The sequence below is a fragment of the Quercus lobata genome, chromosome 9 (genome assembly GCF_001633185.2).
Source record: "Quercus lobata isolate SW786 chromosome 9, ValleyOak3.0 Primary Assembly, whole genome shotgun sequence".
NCBI classification, from domain to species: Eukaryota; Viridiplantae; Streptophyta; class Magnoliopsida; order Fagales; family Fagaceae; genus Quercus; species Quercus lobata.
The window spans coordinates 48638078-48647516 of record NC_044912.1 but is presented as its reverse complement, the minus strand read 5'-3'; the positions used below and the strand labels follow the sequence as shown (position 1 = coordinate 48647516).

Here is a 9439-nt window from a genome sequence, read left to right as displayed (position 1 = left end):
AATTGTAGGAAAATTTTCTCCTATTTGGCAAGGGAGGAGAAAATTTTATCCGTCAAATGACCATGAAGTTGAGAAATACTTATGTCTATGATCTCTAGTCTACCTGAAAAGACACATTGATAAACTTTCTAAAATTTCAGATATCTCTTGACTCCATTCGTTGGATGACAATTTGATTTCCCTTAAGTTACAGAGATTACCCAACAATCTTGGCAACTTTCCTCCAAGTTCATTTTTTGACAAGTCAATACTAATTGCAGATGTTAGGTTTCCAATGGCACTGGAGATTGTACCCTGCAAACTATTGATGCCAAGGTTGAAAAACTCAAGACGACTAAAACCATACAACCAATTGGGAAGTCTATGGTGGAAATAGTTTCTAGATAGATGGAGGTGCTTAAGAGAAGCCATGTTGTGGATATCAACAGGGATTGGACCTTGAAAGTTATTGAAAGATAGATCAAGAGAAATAAGATTACGAAGACCAAAGATCCATGATGGGATCAAGTGTTTTCAAATTGGTTCCTTGAAAGATCGAGGGTGAGGAGTGATGAAAAGTTAACAGTGGACGTCGGTGGAATGAAAGGAAGTTGGGAAGATGACAAGCGCAAGTCAAACAAGGAAGGGAGTGTGTTTATGAGTTGTAGCCAATCAAAGGCTTTGCTAAGATCTACACCACTCATATTGAGATGTTGTAGCAAAGGAAGACTAGAAAGCCATTGAAGGTTATTCACATATAAATCAACCCAAGGACATTCGAGATTAAGATAGAGCAAATTGGAGAGATTTCCAAGTTGATGAGGTATGAGTCCCACAAATACCGCATAAGAGAGATTAAGAGATGTTAAACTCTTCATTGAACCGAGAAATGAGGGAATAGGAGAACCAGAGAAATTATTGAAGCTGAGGTCAAAGTAATTCAAATGCTTCAAATCAAGCAGAGAAGGATTTAGCTAACCACCAAACATTGACCGCTCATAGGCTTCTTCTTGAGCCCAATTTTGTCCGTTTTGTTCGTCAGAAATAGAATCATCCCAAACAGGAGGGAAGCTTCTGAGATGGAGTTGTTGGACGTGAGCAGTGAAGTTGTGGCAGACAACACCGACCCAGTCACAGCAATCCCCATCAACAGTCTAAGAGGAGAATCAATTTAATGGATCAATAAGGTCTTGCTTGAAGGTGAGAAGGGCGCATCGCTTGGTATCGAAAAACTTTAAATATATATTGCAAAAACCTTAACAACAATGGTAGAAAAGAAGCATGGGAAACGAAAATATAAAGGGGGGGAAAATATTTCAACAAAAAATTAAAAACAACATAAATGAAATGACAGAACTTTATTTTTTTGGCAACACATAAATGTATGTTCTTCACCACCAAATCGATTTCAATTTGAGAGAAATCATATATAAATCTACTCTAATTTTCAAAACCCTAGAAAAGGTAATTGAATAAAAAACAAAAAAAGGGGGGAAAAAACATGCCTACCTTTTGAATTATCTTCTGAATCGCCTGTTTTTGCGGAGGACGAACTAAGTTTTTCAGTTTTCCCTGTTGCAGAAGACAAACAGAGCCTTTTTTTTTCCCGCTTCCTTTTGGAATTTCTTTTTGCGTATGCTTCTTGATCTGGAACACATTTGCTGGAGGCGCTGAGGGGTGTGGCGGCGTGCAGATCAGTAGGAGAGCTATGGCAGCAGCGTGAAGGGAATCTATGGCAGCATGGATCTGGGTCTCACCTCTAAACTCTCTCCATTCCTCTCTCTCTCTCTCTCTCTCTCTCGACTTTTTTTTTTTTTTTTTTGTTTAATCTAAGATCGGTTTGTAAAAGGGTTAACAGGTTTTTCTATTTTTTTTGGGTTGGGTTGGGCTCGGGGCTGTTCTAACTAGGGGGACTGGAGAGTGAGAGACATAATGGGAAAAATAATATCTCTCTTTTATATTTGTATTTTCTCCTTAGTTTTCTTCCCATTTTAGAGGAAGCAAATGTGTGACTCAGGAGGTAAAAACCATCCCATGCCCATATCAGTATCAATTTAATATAGATTTTAGTGCGAAGAAGGAATTGGAAAAGTAATTCCCTAGAAAAGTAATTACCGAGAGAAATAATTTTTTGTCAACAAAGTAATTACATAAATTATTAAATTTCAGAAAAACAATAAAATAAACGAGTAGAATAAAAGTCATGCAAAGTCATGAGAGATGGAGACTTCGGAATACCATGTTGTCATTCCCATAGTTGCTATTATTGATGCTTGGAGAGTTGTGGCTGCGGCTCATGAACCATTGTCCCCTATGTTAGACAAAAGAAACATAGAGTAGGGGAAAAAAAGGTATACATTGTCAGATCAGTCACAAACTTAAAGAGAAAGACAATTTGAAAATAAAACAAATGGACCACATTGCAATGAACTTTGATAGCAAAATTTTACCAATGCAATGAAGTAGTGAAGGATTGAAATGTACAACCAACAGACCCAAACTTTGTATTTCAAATTTCATAAGCTCATTTTGCTTTTAGTATGACTTCCAAAGTATCCCAGTTCCTTGTACACATGAAAGATATATATATATATATATATATATATATATCTCAGTGTGTGTCTACCTTATAATATAGCAAGCTGTTGAAGTCACCGGCACGGAATTTTCAAGTTAATTTGTTCTTAATTTCAGAGCAATTGGATTGACAGGGGACTTTGTGAAACTAGGGGACACATTACAATATACTTGCAATTGAACCAAATATTAAATTAATGTTTTCTTAAAGGTAAGATGCCAATGAGCTCTAGCTCAATTGGCACTTCCTTCCCTTGAAAGTGTCAGGTGGAGGGTGAAGTCGTGCACAAGAAACATTGGGTGCATGTGTAACATACCAATCAAAAAATGAAATAAAATAAAGTTTATTTAAGGCAGGATAACAGTGGAGTGGGGGCTCTAGTTTTTAAGTAAACTAGCTTTTAAAACCCAAACATACAACTGGTTATTAACCCAAAACAAAACAACCAATTGCACCATGACCATGACCATTTGGAAAGAATCTGTCTAAAAATTCTAAAACTCAAGAACAAAAATCACCATAACAGCAAATAAAATTACTTAAAGAACCATTCAAGACAAAAACATTTGGCTTACTCATCCCTCTTTTGAATAATTAAGACGTTAGGGGATTGGACAAAGTCTGCAAATTAGGTTTACACATATATATTGTGCAGCATCTTTTAATGGTAGAGGAAGATTATAATTTTTATTTTTATTTTTTTTGATAAGTAAGAAAAAAAGAGGAAAATTATAATATTAAACTTAGATTTGGATTACATGACAATAGTTAGCAACATTCTAGTTAGAAATAACCAATAAGTCAAATAACCACCAGACATCATTGATACCATAACAATTCTAAACCAATCTACTAATCAATTAAATAGATACACAAATTTAATTAAGGAAAAAACCATATACAAAACACAGCCACAACAGAATTATAACTGAAAGCAACAATTTAAGAATAACAACACAGATAATAACTGTACAAATTATTCAAAACCTATCAACAACATATAAATTATCAAAGAGCACTAACAAAGCATTAAGCAACTTCTCAAATTCCATAGTGGAGGAATTTATGAGCACCAAATAGTGGAAGAATGACTCATCTCAACTAAATCAAGAACCTGCAACAATGGTTTATTGATAAGTAAGAATCCGCAACAATGGTTGAAGCAGGGGAGTCCCAGATCAGCTAACATCACAGTTGGCTTAAAAAAAGCTATTAAAATCACCCAATTAGGTAGTGCATGCTTCATTTTCGTGCAATTTCTTACTAAAGCTAAAACAAATTTTAGAGACAATCTTTTTCCTAATAATTTTGTGCAAGATTATAAATAGACAAAGAGTGAGACCATGATATTTTAATGAGACGACTTGTAACCATACCCAGAATCAATACTTTTACTGCCTTCATTGTTGCAATAAATTCCATGAAGCCTCAAGAACGTAGTAGTATGAATTCTTGAATCGAAATTTTCCACTATTATTGTATGTATAAACATGACCACACCTTCTCCTTTTAATCTTTCTTATAGGCATTTCATCAAACACATTGAAACATAGACCCGACAATGATTGAGAACATCATCCAACAAACCGCTTTGCTTGGCAGCAATCTATAGTACAAGAGACATCAGCACAAACCACTTAATACTACAATATATTAAGCATATTTTTTAACCAATAGAAAAGGGGTGCTGCATGACGTGCTTGACATACTCCAGCATTTTGTCAAACATTTTGAGGGTCTCATTGCAAAAGTTACTGATTTTGACTCATTCTTCCAAACATAGATTGAAAAGGAAAAATTACAAAGACAGGGATCATAATATATTAAAACACTGACCTCTGTAAAGACTGGAAGTTAAGTTAACGTGTGAGTTAGTAAGAAGGAAAAACCTTCATAACCAAACCAAATATAAAATATCCAAGCAATAAAAGAAAAGAAAAAACAATTTTAAACAAAACAAGCCCTCTTATGAATGAAAGTGTATGCAGCCAACTACAGCAACAATAGTAGAGACCAATTTGCACACTAAAAATAAGTAAAAAAATTTATTAAAAAAATCAATTACAAGAACAAAGTAATTAACCCAACGAAGAAAGTTATTGACAATTGTTTTTGTTGAAAGTAAGTAATTTAGTCTACTGAGAGAAATAAGTTTTTTTTGACAAAGTAATTACACAAATTATTAAATTTCAGAAAAACAATAAATAAATGGGTAGAATAAAAGTCATGCAAACACATGAGAGATAGAGAATTTAGAATACCTTGTTGTCATTGCCATTGCAGCTATTGTTGATGCTTGGAGAGGTTGTGACTATGGCTCATGAACAATTGTCCCCCATTCAGGCAATGCATGGTTTGAACAATAGATACCCATATGTAGACCAAAGAAATGTAGAGTAGGAAAAAAAAAGTAAACAATGTCACATCAGTCACATTCAAAGAAAAAGACAATTTGAAAATCAAACAAATGGACCACAATACAATGAACTTTCATAGGAAATTTTATCAATGCAATGAAGTAGCAAAGGATTGCAATGTAAAACCACTATCCCTAACTTTGTATTTCAAATTTCTAAGCCCATGTCTGGTATCCAATCACTTTGCTTTTGGTCTAACTACAAAGTATCTCAGTTCCCTGTACACGTCAAAGATATATATATAGATATATATATATATATATACTAGTAAAAAATTTATTGAACAATCAACAAATAAAAAGACTTCGTATAGGGGTCTACCTCATAATCCAGTAACCTGTTGAAGTCACCGGCAAGGAAGCTTAAAGTTAGGAAACCATAACAAACAAATTTATGTCATCGATAACTTCTCGAGCTGGAAAATAGCATCAAAATAATTCATGAAGTTAACAAACTATGACGGAGTTTAAAATTCCAAGTTCACTTAAAGACAGAGTCAGGGCCATAGTCATATATTCAACATTTTCTCTCATAAGGGTGAATGTGATACTGGCCTGTAAAAGTTTTACAAATTAAAAGCCTACTTATTAGATAATGGACAAGTCAAGACGTTACAGTGAAGTCAATGCAATGGTAACAAGTAGAAGACAATTTTATCCATAAAACTAATAAAAAAACTAACTAAAGGGATTCAATGAAACAAACATTTGAAGGTCTACATGCACTATACAGCAAAATATGTTACACACTTGCCCTACATTATAATACAAGTTTGAACAATATAAAGCAAACCATAAAATAAGTGAACAAGAAATATGGTATAGTTTATTCCAAAGAAAAAAGTTAGGAAAAACGACATTTGAGAGAATATATGAGTTTTAGATTATTTTGTGCTAGCTTAGAATAGGAACCAAAAGTTTTTCTTGATATTTGGAATAGGGTGAATGCTGGACCACTCTTTGCTGAAGTACATGACCACTATTTTGGAAACGAAGGATATCCAAAACCTGAGAAGTATATGAACAACAAATTTAGTAAATAGCAAACTAGGTGAGAGGCAGATATGAATGAAAGAACTCACAAAGTTCAATGAAACAAGGGCACTGGAACCAAGTGCTACCTGTGGCTTACAACATTGATAAAATGATATCAACACATGAAAACTAAATATATCAGAATATTAAGATGGATTATATTCTAAGTAAAAAAATTAGAAAATGTCGTAGGAAAAGTGAGAGGGAAGAGTGGACAATTCGCAAGAATGATATATACTTATTGGATTAAATTAGTGCTTCATATGTTAGAAGAGAAGAGAGGATTTGAGAAAACTTAGCAATCTTATAAACTTCCATTATCTTAGGACTAGATAAAAATTCCCTAAATTTATTAAAATTTTCCTTCAGCTGCACATAATAGACATGTCCCAAGTGACAGCACATTGAAACAACAAATTTATTGGCTTATAAGATAGCCAAAAATATATATATATTAGAACCATCAACACCTTCGGTGCTGCCGGAAATTTAATTTAAACTGACTTCATGAACCAGTAAAACTGACCTCCCAATCCAACATGAAAACAAATATCAGCAAAGACCTTCACTCACCCAATTTCTCATTCCTAAAAAACTCAACTCCATTTTCCCACAATAACATTACTCTTATAAACATAGCAATTATGACCCGGCCCAAAATCAATAAAATGTATTGCCAAGAACTTATCGACGAACTATTACAGTATAAAGTCAAGAAATACAAGGCGAGGCTATTTGACACCAATAAGTGAAGGTTTCAAGAATGAGCAGGTGGGCTTCAGGCTCTAATAGTAATGAATCCAATATTTAATAGGTAATAATTTGATGAAAGAAAATAGGCTAGTAATCAGACAGTTGAAAAGAAAAAAAGGCAACAGCTAACAATCAAATAAAATTTAATTACTACACTTTTAGCAACTTTTTAAGTGTTTCTGATAATTTGCAGAGGCAAAAAGTTAAGTAGAACCAGGCCAAATGGCAGCAATCACAAAACTTTTAATCATATTGAGGATGATGATGATGATGATGATAATGAGGATTTTGGTGTGCTTGGGAGTGGCGGTGACTCCAGAGCTCTCCAGCCACTAACTTTGAGAGCCATCCTGCGCCTGAGCAGCAGAGACCTTGAACGAGTTGGCCTTCCAGATTTTGTTTATATACTTTATCGTTTCCAATTATTTGGGCCTTTGGGGATTCGGCTTGCTTTGTCAAGGGCCTCAAGGCCCATGGGCTGTGGCCATGGGACCCTTTTCTTTTGGTGTAGTGATTTTTTTTTTTTTAATAGTTACAATGTGAAAGGTGGATTTAAGCTTAAGACTTTTTTTTATTAAAAAAATAAAAAAATTAAAAAAAAAAACCCTTAAGACTTTCCGTTAGAAACACCATGACATGGGGTTTTAGCAAGTTACATTCCCACTGTTTCCTTCAGTAACATTCTGTTCTCAAACATTTTAAAAATAAAGTACGCATTTCAAAATGAACCATATTTTGTATGGCAATAATCAACAAAACTACTATAACTGAAAACATTGGCACCCACATCGTCACCATTAAACAAGACCACACTAGTATTAAGGACATAATGTTTAAAGTATACCTTGTACAATACATAACCAGGAATTTTCAAAGACAAACCAAATATGCCCTAAGCAATTTCGCAGAAGAGAACAAATGTATTTACAAGATTTACTCAACTAGACCCATTAAGTAAGTAGGAATCTAGAGCCCCTTTTCAATATACTAAAAGACAATGAAAAGTTTAAAACTTTTAGAAAGCTTCTGTAAACTTTCAACAGCAAAATCATAACCTAATTCTTATTTTTTAATAATAAAGGATTATCTTTGAAAAGGAGTATGACACTAGCTCTACGAAATTTCCACCGTCTTTTTGTCTGAAAGCTCTGACTAGATCTAATTCATTGCAATTGAAAAAAAAAAAAAACCCACCAAGAATAGAAATCCAAAACGCCAACTGAGAAACATCCCAGATGGGTTTCACTGTAAAAAACCAAAATTATAGAATTTCAGAGATCTGAATCGGATCCCAACAAACTGAGAGACTAAAAAGAGTAAAAAAAACATAAAGATCGAACAAATAGAAGAAAGAAGTTGTTTTATAAAGTAAATGCAATACCTTTGTGACCAGCTCTATATGGAACACGTAAGCCCTTTCTGTTTCTCACTTCAGAACAGACAATATCCACCAAGTCTCACTGCACCCAAAAATCCAACAAATTCAAAAACAAAAACAAACAAACAAAAAATCCGAAAGAAACTTCTGCGGTTCAAAATGAAATTAATCCGAACCTTTTTTCCATTAGATTTAAATCAAAAAAAAAATCCGAAAAAAACTTTTGTGATTTGAAATGAAAATCAAATACGAGTTGAAGAACAATCTGGAGAGGAAGAGAATGACCGAAGTGGGAAAGGGGAGAACGGCTGCTGTGGAAGTGAGAGACAAATGCTGAAAAATAGGGTTAGTAAGGTTATAAAGCAAACCCAAAACGACGTAGTTTTGGTAATAAGAAGAGGAAAAATAAAAAGGCCCCTTACGGTGGGTCGAACCTGGGCTGACTGGTTGGAATGCGCGTATCCTTGCCGCTTGGATACACACAACATTTTTGACTTCATTTGTACAAATTAATATTTAATATGCAATTTAGAGATATTAACAAAATGCTCTTACCATGGTTTGAACCTAGGCAAAATATTATCACATGCGTATCTCCCTACTAAACTAGTGTAATTTTACAAAAATATTCACCTACATAAATATTTTATAAAGAGTAATATTTAATATTTTATAAACTTCGCCTATATGCGACTAACTACATTTATTTTTCCCATCAAAAAAAGAAAAAAAAACCTATGTTTACTTAAAAAATAATAATAATATGATTAATTGGATAGTCAAATTGAGAAAATATATATAGCCATATAAGTATACAACATATGTTCATCACATGTCACTCTTAGATTTGAAATCTAACTATTGGATTTGAAGAGTGTAATGAAAGGTTCATTCTAGTAAATTATCGTCATAATTAAATGGTTGGATTTAGAGAAAAGCACGGTCAAAGTTTAGTCAAAAGTTAGTCAAACCTGGTCAAACTTAATACATGGTCCCAATACCATTAGACTTGGTGAAATTCATATTTAAATCTTGATCATTAGGATTGAAAAGTATGATGACATATTGATGTTGGTGAAATTTGAGACCAATTGGATGGTCAGATTGAGAGAATATATATAGCCATATAGGCACACAACACGTCCATCACATGCCATACTTAGCTTTGAAATCTAACTGTTGGACTTGAAAAGTGTAATGAAAGGTTCATTCTGGTAAATTATGGTCACAATTAAACGATTAGATTTAGAGAAAGACGCGGTCAAAGTTTAGTTAAAATTGATCAAACCCGATCAAACTT

At 33.6% G+C, this 9439-nt stretch overlaps 1 long non-coding RNA gene and 1 pseudogene across 1 annotated transcript; both read right to left on the bottom strand.

Moving 5' to 3' along the window:
* Window positions 1–78: 78 nt before the first annotated feature.
* Window positions 79–968, bottom strand: LOC115960074 (annotated as a pseudogene).
* A 4880-nt stretch (window positions 969–5848) lies between these two features.
* LOC115960077 lies at window positions 5849–8446 on the bottom strand. Its single transcript, XR_004085079.1, has 3 exons — window positions 8316–8446; window positions 8143–8221; window positions 5849–5981 (listed from the first exon to the last, which is right to left on the bottom strand). It is a non-coding gene; the product is annotated as an uncharacterized LOC115960077 (long non-coding RNA).
* Between the last annotated feature and the right edge of the window lie 993 nt (window positions 8447–9439).